General features: G+C 41.5%; 1 long non-coding RNA gene across 2 annotated transcripts in view; it reads left to right on the top strand.

Annotated features, from left to right (window-relative positions):
• LOC311588692 overlaps positions 1–19,617 on the top strand; it is a 413,254-nt gene that overhangs the window by 384,780 nt on the left and 8,857 nt on the right. Inside the window, exons 9-10 of one of the 2 annotated variants that reach the window (XR_014776299.1) lie at positions 7,903–8,071; positions 13,870–14,112. This is a non-coding gene — a long non-coding RNA (uncharacterized lncRNA). Of the gene's footprint in view, positions 1–7,902; positions 8,072–13,869; positions 14,113–19,617 lie in introns of those variants that run through there. The other variant, XR_014776298.1, reaches the window with a different exon arrangement.

Genomic DNA, 19,617 nt, shown 5'->3' with positions numbered 1-19,617 from the left:
TACCCATACAACTCAATTACAATACAAGGTTTACTTCCAATACTTTGAAAGTGCTGTTGCAGACTGTTTAGGATAAGTAAATTATACAAGTTAATTGTTAGTTGATCAAAACAGGTTATATCAATTACTAGTCTATTTTTTATCACAAGAATATACATCCTAGGTGTAACAGATAAATATGATTCTATAGATAGATAAGGTAAAATAGTTAGATAAGGTCTTCAAAAATGTCAGAGACATACAGAATATGGCATTTAAAGATGTTTTTATTATTTCAAAAATACATTTACAATGAGACAGGTTAACTCCTGGCAAAACCCAGCCTACCTCATCCTGCATTCTTATAAAACTCAGGAGCACTAGCTCAGGGGTGGCACCTCTCACAATGAGCTGAGCCCTCCCACAGGAATTGCTAATTAAGAAAATGCCCTACAGGCTTGCCTATAGGCAAATCTTATGAAGATGTGTTCTAAATTGAGAGTCCTTCCCAAAAGACTCTAGCTTGTGTGAACTGGCATGAAACTAGCCTGGACAGCAGGAGGGTACCATTCAGAACCTTGGATTCCTCAGCCTTAAAAGGCAAGCAATAACAGTTTCTACCACAGAAAGGTGCTGTAATGGTAGTGAAAGGATATGCTACGACACCTATCAACAGAGTGTTCAGCACGCTATAGGCATGCAAACACTGTTGGCTATTATTACGGCTGTTGTCTTTATCCCAGAAAGACAAATTAACACAGCATATACCTCAGAGGTTACAGCGGAATTCTGCACTTACATATTTCATCCCCCATCTGTTCCAAGCACTCTGATAGATGCCTAAGGAGAAAGCAATTGGTGAAGTCACTACCTACCAGTGTTTTTGTTTTCTGGAACCCTTTCTTTGGGTTCAGGAAGAAGGAGACCCTCTTAGGTGTGAACCCAGTAAGTTTGTGCACAGCGGCTGCATCACAGTCTATGCAGAGCAGAACGCAAACATAATTTATTTATCTATTGATTTGTTTGTTTTTGTTTTCGTTTTTTGAGAAAGGGTTTCTCTGTGTAGTCTTGACTGTCCTGGACTCACTTTGTAGACCAGGGTGGCCTTGAACTCACAGCGCCACCACCTCATTGTCAGATATGCCAATAAAGAAAAAGTCTGTAAAAACAAGCTTTCAGAATAAGATTGAAACCGACTTAGTTTTTAAAAATAAACAAGACACCCAAAGCCCTTTTGTTTGTTAATTGTTGTCTTTTAAGATATTAACAGTGTGTGAAATTTTTCTAATAATAATCAGTTGCTCTGCGGTAACAGAAAGAAACTCAAGCTTTGTTCTTCCATGAGAGACCCACTGGTCTGTGCCTATCTCACACACTTCAGCTCCGTGTAAGGTTTTCTTGGATGTGGCTTTGTTTATTTCTTTGTGGTTCTGATTTCTGTTTGGTTAGCTGGTTGGGTTTAGTTGCCATCGTTTTGAGACAGTGTCTCACTATATAGCCCTGGTTGGCCTGGAACTTGCCACAGAAATCCTCCTGCCCAGAGAACTGTAAATAAAACCCAAATCACCAGGAGAAGGCAGTGGTCAAGATCCTTCCCAGCCTGTGCAGGGCTCTGCCTTTGAGCCACAGTACCACAACCAGACAGAAAAGGAAAGACCAGCACCGAGGATTCGCTTTTGTGGGCGTTTTTAATGAAAACACAGGTGCTGGCACCTCTTAAACCATTCCTGTATCTTTCCCGTGGATGTGAATTTCAAAATTTTTTTTCCAGAGCCTATTACTTTGGAACACAGCCTCTAATTCAAAGAAGAAACTCTGAGTGTTCATTCAGGCTCCGGGGAACAGAATCCTGGAGTCTCAGCTTTGTTTTCCTAAACAAAGTCAGGAGGTAAACCACAGCGTCTGACCACAGACCTAAACATTCAGAAAGCTAGCTGGACCGGCTCACATGTAAACAGCAAGAGGTTAGTACCACCACGCTCTTGAAACCGACTTTAAATAGATTCTGTGAGCTTCATCATACAAAATACGGAAATGATTGTTCCCAGAAATAAATAAAAGAAAACTAACTAGAAATTACGCTGCTTCTGCTTTTCCTTCTCTTAGCCTAAACCGAAGCAGACAAGGCAAATACAAGCCAAGAGGGGCTGGAGAGGTGGGGGGGGGGTGGGAAAGCGCTGGGACTAGCTGCCCAGCCAGTATGGCCTAGGTGATTAGCTCCAGCCAATGAGACACCCTACGGCAGAGAAGGTGGGATGTGTTCCTGTCGTTGACACCTGGCGTTGTTCTCTCATCTCCATATACAGGCAAATGCACACAGGCCCTTTCCCCCACATCTACACACAGCGCCATAGTTTTGAGTCTTTGAGTCACACAGTAGTAGGTGGGAGCCCCAGCTGATGTCAGAACGGATACTATCTGCAAGCTCTCTCAGAAACCTCCACCTCAAGCTCCCTCCTGGGCAGTGGGATAGTCTCATTCAGGGAGGAGAGGGACACCAAACAGGATGTGTCCTCATGGCAGCTGACGCCAGCAGATACGGCCAGATACTCCCTAGAAGCAAAGAGTGGGGATCTTAGTTGTGGGGTCATTGTCTTTAAAACAAGGAGTTTCCTCGCCCCAGTCTCACAGTCCTTAATTTTGTTTGTAACATCAGAGATAAGCATTGTATAACCTATTTAGGATACAAATATATTTATATGGAAAAAGTCGTGTCTAAGTCTGACTTTTAAACAAACGAGACTTTCAGTAAGGAATACGTAGAGACAGGTTGAGTAGCACTTATCCAAAATACTTGGAACTAGATGTATTTCAGAGATTAGATTTCTTTTCAGATTTTTGAAATATTTACAGATTATATAATGAGATATCTCAGGGGGATAGGACCTAGTTCTAAATATGAAATTAATTTATTTCATATAAACTTCATACATGCAGCCCAAAGGTAATTTTATGCAATGTTTTAAAATAATTATGCGCAAGAAGCAAAGTTTCAGAATGTGAATTTTCCACTTGTGCAGGCAACCTTATCTGATTTTTAAAATAAACTCTATGCATGAAACAAAGTTTCAGGGCATTGCGTTTTCCACCTGGTGTGCAAGGCAGCAAAAGTCAACAAATTTTTGGATTTTCGAGTCTTGCTCATACTAGATTTTCAGGTTAGGAATACTCAGGCTCTTTTGGATGCCCCTCTTCCTCCTGGAGGGGAGGGGTGTATTTCTAGGAAGGGTACATCGTGTGAGACTATGTGGTCATGACTTGTGAGCTCTCTCGCTAAGGGAAACATCACAACGTACAGTTAAGATGTTTCAAGCCAAGTCAGGGAGTTTCCTAGAGTAAGATGCCACATCCAAAGAGAGGGTGATCAGTGGGGATGAAGGCTGAATGCAATGGTGGGAAGAAGGAAGTCCGTCATGACACACTCATTGCTCAGACCATCACAGGTCTTGGATGCTGGAGGAAGGAGTAACATATGTTTTAGTGAAAGCTGGGGTGTAAAGCCACACAAGTTACTGTCCAGGCAAGGCCCAGACAATCTGAGGTCTCCTGGAAGTAATTATTTGAGGGCCTAGGGTATTGCTCATGGACCTGAGTTTGATACCCAGTACCACCCCCCAAACAATAATTAATATTACTCCAGTATAAGCTGGGTGATTTCAGATAAGTTTGCTATCAAAATCAAATACCGTATTTTTCGGACTATAAGACGCACCTGACCATAAGATGCACCCAGTTTTTAGAGCAGTAAAACAAGAAAAACGGTAAAAACAGCAATTGGACCATAAGGTGCCCCCTAATCCCCCCTCCCACTTTGGGGGAGGGGAAGTGCATCTTATTGTCCAAAACACACAGCAATGCATTGGCTTCATGTTGAGCCTGAGCTCATTGAGATGCTAGAGTCCTGTGCTCTGTTTCCAACCCTGCTGTTTACTGAGTGTGAGAGCTTGTATGCATTGCTTAGCATCTCTCCTGAGTGCTTTAGCACAACACACCCCATTTTAGGGACAGTGGTTTAGGTCAACAGAGGCTTACTGAGTCACCACAGGTCACTGTCTTAAGAATCAAACAAATAGTCTCGCCTTAAACCAAAAACTGAGGCTCAAAAGCTCCACCAGAGCACTGGAGGCGCGCATTTCATGTAGTTTCTGTCACCAGCTCAATCCCATATGAGCAATGGTAGCTAGAGCTACATAAGTCGTAGCTGTTTTCATCCTTGACCAGCTTCTGTCCCCAGCTCTGTAATACCTCGGAGCCATTCTCCTTTCCCAGCAGATGCCTGGCTTGATCTCATTATGGAAGTTTTTTTTTTTTTTAATGTTGTTCCTTTTACCAATAATTCCTCCTCTTTACAGAATGTTCTCTCCTTGGCCACAGAAAGAAGGTATCTGATTTTAATCACTCTCTTTAACATTTCCAGCTTAAGGGGAGACAGGTAAAAACAAGAAAAGGAATCAGCTGAAAGGACAAAGTTTCTTGGCTGCAAATTAAAACCAATTCCGAACACCCAATATCTGAAAAAAAATGTGCACGTGATTCCTGGGAGGGACTTGGAAAAGAACTGGCCTCCTACAGTCATCCATCAACTGTCAGGCTCCACACACGGGCGATGTAGAGGCACACACTGCTCTGTTACACAGGACGTGTTCCTGGGCGTATAGTCACAGCTATTTATGGTTACAGCGTGCTGCAAGATCAGTTACAAGCTTCATCTGTGATTGAAATCCAAAACTCATACGTGTTGCAGGAATGATATAAAATGATCTTGAGTGAGATAGTACATATGAAAATTAAAAGCATCTTGTACATGAGCGCGCTGGTATTCCTGGAGGAGTGCGAGTGAGGTGCAGCCTCTCAGGCCTGTCGGGATGCCCTGTAGAATGAGCGCTGCCAGTGCACGGGTTCTCCGCAACCCCGCTAACTTCAGATTCCACACAGGCAGACGCTATTTTCCTATCCCTTGCTTTCTCCTCCACGGTGTTGACATATTTCACATAAGTAAGGGGTTTCATTGGGGGCCCTGGGACCTCATGGTCTCCTTATGCCAGAACGCCAGAACCAGCTGTCTGTATTGCAGCTGCCAAGGACAAGCAGTTGTGGGACATAACTCTAAGTTGTCTGCATAATCATTTGCACTCAGACCCCTTATGTGGACCTTGCCGTTACTTCACTGTGTCAGTACCGTTTGTTTGTCTGTTTATTTCTGTGACTCTAATGATATCAGTTATTTTGCCAACAGAACTATAGATAGAAGTTGATAAGAGAACATTAAAATATTTTTAAATTATTTTATTGCTTGTATGTGTATGCACGGTTTCCCTGCATGTACGTTGTGTACATGCAGGAGCAGTGCCAACGGAGGCCAGAAGAGGGCATCAGATCCATTTGAGTTGGAGTTTCAGGTGGTTGTGAGCAGACATACAGGTGATGGGAACTGAATCCAGCTCCAATGGAAGAGCAGCCAATACTCTTAACTACTGAACCATCTCTCTAGCTCATATATAAAGTTTTTTTTTAATATATGACCTCAAAAAAGTACAAGAAATTTGACAACTGTAGAGAGGACCACAATTTTTATATGTGGGTGAGCGTGTGGGTGGGTGGGTGCATGTGCACATGGGTGCATCTATGTGGAGGCCAGAGGCCAGTCTCAGGCATTGCTCCTCAGTAGCCACATACCTTGTATTTTGAAGCAGGGTCTCTCTCTGGGAAGAGGCTGGCTGGCCAACAAGGCCCAGGATTCATCTGTCTCTATCTCACCACAGTTGATATTTACAAATGGGGACTTCCAGGAAGTTTTTTTCACCTAGTCACTGGGTATCTGAACTCAGGTTCACGTGTTTGCAAGCATTTTAGTAACAGCTATATCACCAGCCCAGTTTTTATGCCTTTTGGAAAATATTTTGACAAGGCTCTCGAGTATATAATATACATCCTTAATTAGCCAATCTACTTCCAAATACAGCATTGCTCCTAAAATATATAAGATGACATTTAAGTGGCTTTCCTCATACAAGAGATAGAAGCAAAAGCACAAGTTAGGCTGAAACCCTCTATGCTTTGATCTACATTCATTATTACTAAACTATTCTCCTCCCATCACTCACTTTGCCTGTAGATGCTGGCGTCGCTTGTATCTTGATTGTTCTATGCAGTACCTGAGGAAATTACACAGGTACACACACATGGTACATACACAGGTACATACACAGGTACATACACAGGTACATACACATGGTACATACACAGGTACATACACAGGTACATACACATGGTACATACACAGGTACATACACAGGTAATACACATGGTACATACACAGGTACATACACATGGAAAATGTCATTGAGTTCCTTCCTGTGTGTATAGAGAAAACTTGGTGCAGGGTCTAAACCTAGGTGAAAGCCTAACTGTTCCCCACAAAATGCAACCCTTGGTTATTTGGCTCATAGTACTGTTTGGGGGGGGAGGGGCTGTAGAGCTGTTAAGAAGTAGGGCTTGTCTGGTAAAAGTAGGTGACCGGGTTATCACCTGGCTCTTGGCTCTGGGCCTGTGCTCTCTGCCTCTAGTCCACAGCCACGGGGACAGCCACCATCTCACATGCCTGCCTACATGGATAGACTTGCTCTGCATGTGTTCCCCACTACGGCAGATTGAATTTTGTTAAAACTTTTGAGACAAAGGGACTATTTCTTCCTTTAATTTTTTTTTTAACAGTACTCTGGCCATACTTATGCAAAAATAACCAGTACAGCCTTCCTCACTGTTTTTCCATAAGGAGACAATCTGCAAGGCATTATGCACTCTGTGGACTACGGCCTACTTGGAAGTCTATGGATGCTCATTTATATCTTACACACAACTGGTGGGCAATGGATATTTTTGTATTCCCACCAGTCATGAAAAAATGGCATTTTTATCAATGCTGGAAAATACTGACAAATCAAGAGTCATTCAGCAATTATTGCATGCTTGTTAGCTGCCAGATTCTCCCTCTGTCTCTCTGTCTCTCTGTCTCTCTGTGTGTGTGTGTGTGTGTGTGTGTGTGTGTGTGTTTGGGCTCTGTTCTTCGGAGCACCTTACAACTGCAGTTACAATTGTAGCGCACATAAGCTTAGCCTAGAAGAAACTATAGGGCAGCTGGAGAGAGGCAAGGGCAGCTGGACAGGAAGGTCTTTTGGAAAGACATGGAACTTTATCGTTGGAAATAGCCAGTGACAGTGCCAGAATTCCTCATCCCCAGCCCCTCCTCCTCCATCTATCCCTCTTTTGATGGATGCACCACTCAATTTGTTAGAGTAGAAAGAATCTAAAAGTCAGCAAAGGAGTGAAAATATTGTTTAATATTGGTAAAAAGGAAAATATCCTATATTTCTATGTTCTGGTAGTAAATTCACACACACACACACACACACACACACACACACACACACACACACACACATCTCTACACTTGAAAAGCATAATTTAATCAGTAGTTGATTTAAAATCTGCTTTGCCCTTGATTAATCACCCTCCTCCAGCTGAAAGTTATATGCAAATGTGATACAGTCAGTGTCTAAATATCCTCATCCATCCACTGTCTCCTTTATCCATTTCACCACATGTGGCCACTGAGACAGTCTCCTGACTCACTTCTCCATCGGATATTGTGCCCCATACCTTTTGACATCCATTGCACCCTTACAAATTACTGAGGATTTCTGTGTTACTTTTTTGTTGCTATGACAAAATACCTGAGTAAAGCACTTGAGGAAGGAAGGGCGGGGTTCACCTGAGCCCGTGGTTTGAGGGCGCAGTCAGTGATGGGGGAGCACACAGCCATGAGAGCGAGGGAGCTGGTCATGATGCTTGTCTAGTGAAGAAGCAGAAATGAATACTGATGCTGAGCTCTTGTCTTCCTCATCCTCTTTGTACTCAATCCAGGACCGGAGCCTGTGGAATGGTGCCACCCACATTTGGGGTAGGTCTTGCCTTCTCAGCAAAACTTCTCTGCAAAGTCCTTCAAGACACTCCTGGAAGCGTGTCTCCTAACTGATTCCCAATTCTGTCATGTGGTCAGTAAAGAAGAACTATCAGATGCCCAAAGATCCAGGTACTATCTATTGATATTTATTATTAAAATGTAAAGCTGACGGCTGGGAACAGTGGCTCACACCTATAATCCCAGCACTTGGGGAGGTAGAGACAGGCGGATCTCTGTGAGTTCAAGGCCAGCCTGCTCTACGAAGTAAGTCCAGGACAGTCAGGGCTAGACAGAGAAACTCTGTCTCAAAAAAAAAAAAAAATTTAAAGCTGAGATATTTTTATGTCTCTCTTAAAATAATCAGTGGTAACTCTAGAGTTCATACTATATATTTCATTAACCACTCTACCTTTAAATAATATATAACACTTCACAGATCATGCAATGAACTTAAAACAATATTCCAGCCCCCTTTCCTCCTTTCAATAATAGTTTATATCTTAAACATACATTGCATTGCTACTTGCCACAGACAATACATTTTATTTTTTATTATTAAATTATTTCTTTATTCACTTTACATCCAGATCGTAGTCTCCTCCCTCCTTTCGTCCCAGCCCCTTTCCCTCATCCCCTATTCCTCAGAAAAGGGGAGCCCCCCTACCCACCCATCCCAGCTCGTCAGGCAGCATCAGAACTGATCATGTCCTTTTTCCCTGTGGCCTGGGAAGACCGGTCAGCCAATGGGGAGTGATCAAAAAGCAGACAACAGAGTCCATGTCAGAGACAGCACTCACTCCCCTTATACTAGAAGACCTACATGAAACCTGAGCTGCCCATTGGCTGCATCTATGTAGAGGACCCCAGTCCAGTCCATGTCCTTGGTTGGTCTGGGCTCTGGTTAGTTGGTTCTGTTGGTCTTCTTGTGGAACTCTACACAGTACATTTTCTTGTAGAGCAAGAAGAAATAAATTATATATTTACATTCATTGAAATCCCAGATCTCATCATTTTTTTCACTGGATCTGATTTTTATTAGGATTTTTTTTTCTTCCTATGAAACTTCTTTTAGTTTTTTTGAAAAATTTGGAATGCTAATGAATTCTCTCATTTTGTTTGAAAAAAAAAAAGGTCTTTCTATTCCATTTTTTAAATTTTTTGGTAGGTACAGAATTTTGAGTTGGCAAATATTTGTGGGGTATTTTTTGGTCATTTATTTGTTTATTTTAGATTCCGTAATTTAAAGATGTGACTTCATGCTTTGCCCTGTGAGATAGTGAGAGCTTTCTTGATTTTTTTTCACCCTCAGATGATGTTTCTTTTGTCTTTGACTACTATCAATTTTTTTTCAAAATTTTAAATATGATGATCATAAGGTTTGATTCTTCTTTTTAACGATTTATTTATTTATTATTATGTATACAGTGCTCTGCCTGCACTTACACCTTCAGGCCAGAAGAGGGCATCAGATCATATTATAAATGCATGTGAGCCACCATGTTGTTCCTGAGAATTGAATTCAGGACCTTTGGAAGACCAGTCAGTGCTCTTAACCTCTGAGCTATCTCTCCAGCCCAAGATTTAATTCTTAAATCTTTCTTGATGCCCCTTAGATGTATAATTTGACACTGGCAGTAATTTGACGCTGGCAGAAAAAATCTCAGACATATATTTCAAATATTGCTTTTTATGTGTCTTTTATTTCTTCTTTTAGGAACCCTGATGTGTGGTGTTAGTAACCATTTTATGTTGTACCACAATTCTCAGGTGATAGTTGTTATTTTTTCCTCTTTGTAGTAATGTTTCAGAACAGGTAGTTTCTATTGGCCTATCTTCAATTTCTCCAGCTCTTTTCTTCATTGCAAGTTTGTCAAACATAAAAACCTTTCTCAAATTGTTTTGCTGTTAGCATCCCCATCTGATTATCCCTCGTCACCGCTACTTTTATGCTAAAATTCAACATCAATATAGCATGCTGTTAGTTTCTCATTACCCTTAAATGTATTGTCCAAACCTTCTTGCCTGCCTTCCCCCACAACTCCCTGGTGGTGCTTTCTGCTTACTCGGAAGTTACTGCCCCCTTCATCACCACAAGAATATTCACTCTGGACGCTTGGCAGCCCCACATCTTTCTCGTGAGGACATGGTGAGGTTGTGGGAAAAGACCTTGATTATTAGCAGCATGTTTATGCAGTACAGCTTTCCAGGCATTCTTCGTGCTCCTATTCCTCCCCCACCCCCTTGAGATTATTCATTACAACTGTAATTGAAGTTTCTGGCACTTTGAATCAGCTCAAGGACCATCTCCTCTTGCCCATACTAGTCTTTCCTTAGATTTCAGAGTAACTGGTCACCATGAGACCTCAGCAATGTGAGAGATTCAGTTAAAATGTATAGCAATTCTGGAGAGCTCCAATGTGTGTCCATCAGCAAAGGAACTGTAAACAAGAAAAAGAAAATTGAGTACTGTCATAGAAATTGTTTTAAATGAATAGGCTGTTTGGCAGGTTTTAATGACTTGAGAAATGGTCGTTGGGACTCACTGATCTGCAATATTTAAGTGTCCCCCCCCCCCTAGGTTCTAACATTACCTCCAAGCACCATTTCACTCTCCTCACACTAGCCAAATTGGTTGGTTGCTCAGTTCTGCCCACACGCTAATCTATACGATGCCTTAGATTTGTGCTCCATTTCCTCACACGATGCTCTTCCTAGATCTTTGAAGGACTGTCTCCTTGTTCTTCTCCACATCTCCACCAGAAAGAACCTCCTCACAAAGTGCAGCCATGACCACACACTTACTAAAACATTGTCTTGCATACTATATAATTTCTCAACACGACACCTATGCCTAAGGCTCAGGCATCAAGGCAGAAGAAGAGGGGGCAGAAAGATAGTAGGAGTCAGAGGATGAGGCAGTTTTCTGAGAGATTATGTCTCCTAGAAATATCATAAAAGGTACACTCATGAAGCATGACCAACATGGCTGCCTCAACATTACCAGCACAAGGACTCCACCAATAGGCATGCTAAAGTGGAACAGAGGACTCTCACAGGGCCCTCAACCTTAGATGAACAACAGGCCCTTCAATGCTGACAAACTGAGAACTGTCTTCTCTAGGGAAGAGCACACCAAGTGGTTATCAAATACCAAGTGGTCATCCTTGAAAACAAGCAAACAAGTAACATTAGATAGACTGAGTGGGCTGTGTTTAAATATTTAGAAATATATATTATTTTAATATATATAAAGAAAAAGATGTATATATATTCAAAGAAATAAGGCCATTAACTTGAAAGAGAGCAAGGGAGGTATACCGAAGGGGTTGAAAATAAAAATTATAACTAAAAAAGTATTTGTATGTGTATGTATTTGCTTGCTTTTTTCAGCCTTCTGCCCACTTCTCTGCTGGTGTGCTGCAGCAGGCAGGGTGTGCAGAGCAGCTCCTGTGGTACAGCTCTGTGCTTGTGACCAAAGTGCCATGAATAATTTCAAAGACCAAAATGTGTCAGTGGTTGTCAAGCTAACACCGTGAGGCTCTCCCACTCCCTTCCCTCCCACTCTCCATGGAGTTGTTTCACTGGACAGGCACAGCTACTCTAGTCAAGTGCTCTTTGTACCGAATTGGCTTTGAATCCTAGCCCAACTGAACTCAGTTGAGACCCAGGTGCAGTCATCACAGACACTGAAGCAAGGCTGGGAATCCGGAATATGATTTCAACACATGATAAAGCAAGGCTGTTTCAACAGTGTGGGAGGTGCAATTCCCTGAACAAGGAACACTGGCTTCCCATATCATATAACCTGGCAAACCACTCTTTTCTTTTTAATAATTTTTGCCTCCCCATCCTTAGGCAATCAAATATCAAGCTGTTGGAAATCCCCTCGTATTCAGTTTGGGGTGATTTGGATCCCTCAAATGATACTGTAACACATAAAGTTGTCAAGAATTAGCACAGGCTGGAGAACTGTGCCAAAACGCATGAACTCGTGCTTATGTAATATTATGATGTATTTTTCCTCCTTACCAAAACTATGTAAAATGAAAATAAGAACTATATCCCTTTCTAAATTTTCAATTGTGGGCATAAAATTAAATGCTTTAATTAGAGCCTTGGCTTTATTTTTTAATACATTGAACCATTTTATCTTAGAAATGTACTTATTTAACGATGCTAATATAATTGATGACTTTTCTTTTTCTGTATGACTTTAAATGGATGTTACTAAGTAGTTGAACTTTGGATGAATACAGAGAAAAGACTCACATGGTATATACTCACTTATAATTGGGCACTAGCCCAAAAGGCATGTCCCATGAAAGTCTTCACTTACCAGGAGATTCCAATAGATGTGAGGCCATCCTACTGGGACTCTTGGTAAGAGAAACATATGGGAGATGGGGAAACAGAAGGATCCAGAGGGTCCCAGAAACCTACAAGAAGAACATCGTGATGGGTAGACCAGAGCCCAGGGGGGTCTGCTCAAGCTATTGCACTAACCAAGGACAATACAAGTAGTAAACATTAAACCCCTACTCTGATCTAGCCAATGGACAGGACATTCTCCATAGTTATGTGGAGAGCGAGGACTGACTCTGACATGAACTCTGGTGCTCCATATGTGACCACCTCCCCTTGGTGGGGAGGCCTGGTGACACTCAAAGAAAAAATAAGCAGGCTACCAAGAAGAGACTTGATAACCTATGACCATATAGTAAGGGAGGAGGTCCCCCTCGGTCATAGACCTAGGGGAGGAGAATATGGTGAAAGCAGGAGGGAGGGAGGACCAGGAGGATACAAATGATGGGATAACAATTGAGTTGTAATCTGAGTAAACTCATTAAATAAAAAACACAAACATACAAACAAATAAAAAATACCTGTTCTTCAAAAGCCGAGGAAGAGAAAGAAATTACATAAAAGAAAACCAGTATCATGAGCGAGACAAAGAGTCCCAGGGTAGCAGGGACGATGGCAATACCAAGCATCGTGGATGGAGAGCAAATCCAGATTTGATCAGTATCCAAAAGTCACAAAAACTCTAAGGGTTTTGTCCCCAAGGTCTCCGAGGCTGGTAGGATGGGTAGAGTAGCCTAGTTACTCGGCTACTGAAAGCATCATGCTTACAAGTGCCTCCTCTCTGTTTTCCTTTGCCATCTCAAGGACATTTCCTCATATAGAACATTTCTGCTTTAATGCACTCTTCCAAGGAAGCCACAGCTGACTCAGTGGAAAATACAGACAAGCCCAAATCAGTAGGCCCTCCATCAGCTGATGTCAGAACCTGGTCCAAGTGTCCCAATTGTGGAAAACCTTGTTTTCTTGGCCCTCTTTTGACCTTGCCTGTTTATTATTTCAAATTTGATTCTTGTAAATTTTCTGAAAGTATGAGGTTATTCTATGACCTAGAAATATTGTTCAGTCTCTTGTTTTCTAGAGACTTTCTCAGGCATAGCCAAATTTGCCTTTTACTTATTTTTTTTTAGCTTTTTAAAATCAAGCTATCAGTTAAACATAAAAATATGGAAGCTGGACAGTGATGGTGCATGCCATTAATCCCAGCACTCAAGAGACAGTTCAAGGTCAGCCTGACCTAGAGAGCAAGTTCCAGGACAGCCAAGGCTACACAGAGAAACTAATATATATATGGAAAATATAGGCAGTATGCTCAACAATAACAATAACAATAGTAAAACTAACAACAATAATAACATGTTTGTTTGGGAGTAGCAAAGAGCAGTAAAGAGTTCTGACTGGGAAAAGATGGACAATGTAATCCTAAGAGGTAAATAGAACTGTGTTTCTGGGTATCCATATTATTTTGACTCTTTAAACTGTATAAATACTTTTCATACATTCTCATGTGTATAGGAGATGCAGAAGAGTGAGGCGGTTTGTATTGTTTTCTTTTGTTTTTCATACAGGGTCTCCTTCTATATCCTGAGGTCGTCTCTAATTCATTTGGTAGCCCTGGACAACCTTGAATTCACAAGGATCCTCCATTTCAGGCCTCCTGAGTGATGGGATTACCAGTGTCCATCACTCTGCTCCGTTTGCACTCCCTTTTATGTGCAAGATACATTTGAAATGTCTTCAATTCTTTTTCAAGAAAAAAAAAAGAGAAATTAAGAGCTGACGTAATCATGGTTTTTCTCATGAAGGGAGGCAAAGAAGTAAGTGTCACTAAAAGATGCTGAGTGGGGGGGGGGGAACGACGAGGCTATGTTCCTGTGTGGAGAATAGTTATACCCATGGAGAATTAGGAGATGTTGGGACAAACGGAAGCACGAGGGACTCAAAGTCCATTTTTAACCTCTGTGCCCACTGTTCCCCACCAGCCTCTCCTAACACCACTTATTCCAAATGTCCTCAATAGATGTCACAACAGACAGGTCCGCATGTAGAAATTAAATCTAATCTAGACTCTGGAATCAGGTGGTTAAATGTGAAGAGTGCTAATCAGGTTAGCCTTTGAAATATTTTAATCAGGAGTTCATAGTCAAGTATCTCCACAGCCAGGGATTTCAAACACCCCGAATGTTACACCAGAGGATTCGCAAATGAGGGTAATAGGTGTTGGAAATAACTCGCTCACCGGTGAAGTGGGTGATATTTAAGATATTAAAATGGCAGCAAAGAGCTTTTACCTTTACCTTTACAGAGATGAGGCATGAGAGCCCAGTGGGGTGAGCAGCTAACAATGGAGCGACAGAGAAGGCACTCACTCAGGTGTCGATCCACACCAGGGTCACTTGTGCTCCCTGGTACAAGGAGGCAGTTAGTGCTTGCCATCTCACACGACAGCCATGCTAGTCTCCAGGTACACTTGCCACAGTGTCGGGTGATGAGCCAAAACAATGGAGAGCAGGGGTCGCCAAGGGAAGGTGCTCGGGGGGAGACCCATTAACAAATGTTTGTAAGCATAGCCGAGATTGGTTTGGGCCCTGTTCTGTTTAGCAAAGTACTTCTGAGTGGGGAAAAAAAGCTATAAAGACAGAGACATACACCTCCTGCCTAAGGCTCCTTGTCAGGTACTATGACCCTTAACTCATCTTGACAAATGTGAACAAGTAAACTGGTTTAAGACCATTTAAGACATGCAGCCTACCTGCTGGATGAACCAGGCTTGGATTCAACCCTTCCTTGTATTACACTCTGTTTAAAATTTCCTGCCTCGTCTTGTCTATGACTCTCACTTACTACTTCATTAAAGCTATTAAAATATTTAGAGAGTGCATAATGCAAGCTGTATTTACCAAGTGAAATGTAAGCTCCCAGATGAGATGCCTGCTGCTCAATATTTTTATAGCCATAGTTATTCATTATAAAGATCTCAAAATTGATCTCTCTCTGGCTCTCTCTCTCTTCCCAGTCACATAACTTAAAATGTGCCAGACATTGTCCTATATGTTTAATATGAATTAGTCTGAATTTCACAGTAAACCTGCTTTAGGCACTGCCAATATCCACATTTGACAGAAAAGGCAACTGAATCAGACAAAAGTGGAATAAGTTGCCAAGAGTCATACAGCTGTCATTCAAACTGAGCTAACTGGATCCTAGAAACAGGACTTTCAACTTTCAAAACATAAAAAAAATAGGGGGAAAGAGATTGGTTGAGACCACTGAATCATTGTTTTAATAAAATAAGAAACTATATCTGTTCAAACCATTTGCATCTTTCTGGTATAAAATTGGCATTAGCAAGGAAAGGTGCAGATGGATATGTGGTTGTTGAAATTATTACAATGACTGAAAATGAACTAGGGATGCAGAAACACCAAAATACACCTATCATATGGGGAAATTATTAAGTATGAATTTAAGGGAGTTAAAGGACACTGAGCTTAGTGTACAGGTCTTTACTTTGGACCAGGGTGGGCTCAGAAGTTCTAGTGGAGTCTGAGCAGGTCTTCTCTTTGGACCTCCACACCTTCCACTCACTCACAACCATAAAGCATCACAAAAGATGACAGATTCCTCTAACTGCACAAAGCAGCACTATTATCAACTATGTCAAAGAAGAGAGACACCGGGCCAAGTCATCTGAGACTTCTTTTTGTTATAAGAGTAGCATTCTAACTTTGTTTTTCTTTCTTTGGAAAAATTAATAACGTGCCCCCAAGATGTTCTATGAGACCACCAAATTACATCTTTGTGAGTAGTGCTAACGTGCAAATTCATGAAGACGTGCTCAAGGCTGACTTTAAGGTCCACAGTGTACTATAGCCCTGAGGTTTTCTATCTTCTTTTTAGTGACTTGTCATTCATCACAGAGACTGAGCACACAAACCACAAAGGCATCAATCATATTTCTGGAAACTGTGCATTTGTATAACCTCATTTCGTCTATGAAGTGCACAGAGTGAGGACGTCTGATATCCTTTTCTCTGCTGAAAAGTAATAGACATCTGTATAATACCAGAGTTATGGCCAGGTTAGAGTTTTACAGTCACCAATAGAGTGTGCTTATGCATAATGTTCTTCTTATAATACTGTTAGAGTGTAACAGAAGATTATCCTGCAGGGACTGGAAGAGGCAGGGAGGGCACTAGAGATTGGAAGTAAAGGACACAGGTTTGGGGACTGGGAGACTCTGGGTGTTATTTGTCTTTGTGCCCACAGTCGACAAAACTACTTAATGTTCCCTGAACTGTGCAGACCCAGCTAGAATTTAGGTGGGATGGTGACAAAAGATGTGAAAATTAGTATCATAGAAGTGAACAGGGGCTGGAGAGATGGCTCAGTGGTTAAGAGTAGTGGCTGTTCTTCCAAAGGACCCAGGTTCAATTCTCAGCACCCACATGACAGCTCATAACTGTCTGTAACTCCAGTTTCAGGTGATCTGACACTCTCACATCAATGTACATGAAATTAAATAAATTATTTAAAAAAAAGAAGTGAACAAAACAATTGAAATGAACAGATCATTAGAGCCGCCACCGCCACCACCGCCGCCACCACCACCACCACCACCACCATCACCAAAGGCTGCACTGCCAGTCTTTTAGCAGATGTCAGAATCAAGCCATGTAGGCCATCAAATGAAGAAGCACAACGAAATGTAGGCATGTCTCTTCTCATCACAAAGCACTTATGGAAAAGATATCGAGGACATCTTCCTTAGTGGGGAATTTTGTTGTAACGAGCTTGTAAGGGTATGAGAAGAGACAATGAGGTCGAGTAAACGTCATCAAACAACAAGGTCTGGTTTGGTAGCTACACATGCAGAAGACAGAGTAACAGCTTCCACGACGCGGATCTCATTGACAAGTACAGAGAAAGAAGTATAGTCTGGGAAGGAAAGGAGAACAGAGAAAAGAGAAGTGGGAAAATTTAAAGCAAGCAAGCCACTGCTGAAAAGCTATAGGAAGGAAAGTAGAGACTACAATGAAAAAGTCAAGAGGAAAGGAAAGGAAAAGGCACAAGTGAAGGGCTCTTTTCTGCCCAACGCTGGAGCCTGTCAGGAAACTGTCTCCATGTCTGAACCATTGTTTCCTCCATCTTCTCTTCTCGTCCCTTTCCTGACACCAGAATGGAACTGACAGAAGATGCCTCTTGGCTCCTTTGTACTTTTATGATGAGAGGGCTGTAGAGCTGTATTTCCTGTATCTTCTAGACAGAATAAAATGCTGTCATATGACAGCATAAAATCGATCCCCCCTCCAGAAAATCGGACAGACTGAATGATATACAGGATGACCAAAATAACAATATCCATAGGTTCTCGGTCACTGCTACTTGCACTGAGTTCCAATCACTCATAACTTAATGAACGTGCTTAAAACAAAGCACCACTAAATCACAACATTCCCCTAGCCTCACAGAGCAGACCTACTGACATCCTGATGTGTAGTCACAGTGCTGTGAGTCTGCTCCCTAGATAGCTAAACTCTGACTTCTTAAAGTTTCCAATAAATATATAAAGCATTATCATTCATTGAAAATTACATGGATATATAATCATTTCTGTAGCATTTGTGCCTTCTTTGTGACTTATATGTCCTACTTTTCAATTGTTAGTGTCCCAAATATACCCTGTAGAAACACACATGTACCTTTCTGTGGGTTTCCTGAAAGACAAGAAGCCCTCCTCCCATCTCCAGTTATTTTGCTGTTCTTTGTGCTTTTATATTTTGAGTAAGTTTTCAATTGTGAGATTTTTTTTTTCCAACATGAGAATGCTATGGCTTAACTCTGGAACGGCTCCAAAATGCTCATCCTGGATTAATCCCCAGGTTGTTTTGCCTTTAAGAGTTAGGGTCTGCCTGACGGAAGTGGGTACTTTAAAGCTTATATATACCCATGATCCTGGCCTATTTCCCCAGCTTCCTGGTCTACGAACAGGAGGCTCTGCCAGGGGCCCCTACCACCATGCCTTGCCCACAACAATTACCTGACTCTCTCAAAAACATTGAACCACCATAAATCTGTCCTCTTGTAAGTTGTATCTGGCAGGTATTTCGTTACAACAAGAAGAAAAATAAAACTAATTCATAGTGCTATCCTGCCTCTCAAGAATCTCTCTGCTGTGCTTCGGATATTGAATTATTTCCAAAGGTCATTATTTATAAGTAATTTTTTAAAAGTAGGAGATGGAGAGTTAGTTCAGGGCATAGGAGTACTTGCTGTTCTTGCAGAGGACGGGGCCTCAGTTCTCAGCACCAACATGGTAATTCATAACCATTAACTCCAGTTCCAAGTGACCCAACACTCTCTTTTGACCTCTGTAGGTACTAGGGACGTTTGCACGTAGCACGCATACATGTAGGCGAAACACTTATACCCATCAAATAAATAAATCTTAAAACTTTTAAATAATAATTCTAATGGGGGCTAGCTAGCTCGATGGCTCAGTAGATAAGAGCCTATACTTCTCACCCAGAGAGTCAGAGTTCACTTCCCAGCACCTGCATCAGGCAGCTCGCATCAGCCTGCAACTTTCGTCCAAGGGACAGGTGATGACTAGGGCCTCTTCAGGCACCTGCACCCATGTGGACCCCTGTTACCACCATGATATGCTACCTTACCCAAAACAAGGGATCCAGTAAATGATGACCCGACGTCTCTAAAACTGTGAGACAAAATAAGCCTTTTCTCACCATTGCTAGCTATGTATCTGACAGAATATTAATATCTAGAATATACACAGAACTTTAGAAACCATATTACACAAATTATAAAAACTATGAAACAACCCAATTAATATAATAGGCTAAAGAAATGAGCCAACAGTTCTGGAGAGATAAACTACAAATACTCAAAAAACAACAACAGCAACAAAAAGGACAATGGCCAGTATCCTTAGCTATCAGAGAAATGGAAGTTAAAAACTAAGCTGAGAATCTATTTCATCCCAGTCAGAATGGCAGCCATCAAAACAAAAACAAAAATGAAGCAAAAACAAGAACAAAAAAACAAAGACAAAACAAAAGATGACTAATGTAAAGGAAGATGTGGACAGAATGAAATTATGACAGATGATCTTCGTTGTCAAGTTGGCTACATCTGGAATGAACTAAAACCCTAAGGATCTGGGTACATCTGAGAAGTTTTTCCTTGATTGGATCATTTGAGGTAAGGAAACTTGTCCTAAATCTGGGCTACACCTTTGGGTGGTAGACCACATAAGAAGATAGACACATAAGAAGGAAGCTTTTGTATTTTGCCTT

Source organism: Acomys minous, assembly GCF_964271855.1.
Source record: "Acomys minous genome assembly, chromosome: 17".
Classification (NCBI taxonomy): Eukaryota; Metazoa; Chordata; class Mammalia; order Rodentia; family Muridae; genus Acomys; species Acomys minous.
The sequence above is the reverse complement of the archived record's forward strand: the minus strand, read 5'-3'. Positions and strand labels throughout refer to the sequence as shown.